This window comes from Stegastes partitus, unplaced genomic scaffold (assembly GCF_000690725.1).
Source record: "Stegastes partitus isolate 25-593 unplaced genomic scaffold, Stegastes_partitus-1.0.2 Scaffold2079, whole genome shotgun sequence".
NCBI lineage: Eukaryota > Metazoa > Chordata > Actinopteri > Pomacentridae > Stegastes > Stegastes partitus.
The window spans coordinates 95,093-96,296 of record NW_007579810.1 but is presented as its reverse complement, the minus strand read 5'-3'; positions in this window follow the sequence as shown (position 1 = coordinate 96,296).

The following is a 1,204-nucleotide window of genomic DNA, read 5'->3' as shown; positions in this document are numbered from 1 at the left end:
AGAAGAAAACAGTGAAGATATCACGCAGAGACACAGAGGACATGCTGAACAAGCAAAGAAAGATGATGGAAACCCTGAAAGTTCTGGTGAAGAGCCTGAAAAGAAACCCAAGAATGAGGAGGAAGAGGAACTTGAAGCAGAAGAATATGATGAAGAGGAAAATGATGACACTGAAAGCTATTTTGACAATGGTGAAGATTTTGCTGCAGGCAGCGATGACAACATGGAGAACCCAGAGAGAACCCACGCTGCACGGGGAGAACATGGAGACTCCACGCAGAACGATCCTGGGTGTCCTCACTGGGACGTGAACCTTCTTGCTGCGAGGCAACAGTGCTAACCACCGAGCCACCGTGCAGCCATAAGAGAACCAATGTATATATTAAAAAGTGCAAAAATCCTCCTGGTTGAAGACATAAGGAGCCATAATTGCAGATAAATACAGTAAAGGAGCAAATTGTTGGTGTTTGCAGTATAAAAGAGTATTTAGAAGTCTGAGTTTGGTGTAAAAACGGAACTAATAATGAGCATAACGTGGGATCAGGGTTGAAAGTTTGTAAAGTAACTGCCTGATCTTTTACTTAATCAGCTGTTACATAGTTTGTGAGCTTTTCCTTGTAACTGAGTGTATGCTCACATGAATTCAAATTAATTCTTTCATATTTTCTCTGGATTTTTAAAGCCTGCTTCCTCACCATGATGGAAAAAATGACTTATTTGTCTCATCCTGGGTTTTGTCTGTATGCTGGTTGAAAATAGTTTCACCAACAAGTTATGAAACATGATAAATATGAATACAGAGTTATGTCATGTTCATGTAAAGAGACACTTTAACTGATTAAATGCTGACTCAAATGATATCTTCATTCAGACTTTGAATGTTGGGAGGAAAAGAGCAATAAAGATCTGGTCAGATGAGACAGGAAATGTGTTGTAGGAAATGTAAAACTGTGTTTTTGACTCATATTTGGGCTAAAAATCAGGACTCATTTATTACATTCATGCATTTCACCTTTAAATTGAACTAAACTGCATTTTCCTGTTTCTTTAAATCCCAAAAAATGCACCAATGAGGATGTTTTGCAGCCGTCATCTGAATACTAAAACCGGTGTCGCGATGAGCTTAAAATACAGCTGCAGGACCTTTATTGGTCTGAGCTCAGGTCTCAGCGGTGCGGTTTGAGAACACTGGTCTCCTGTTGCA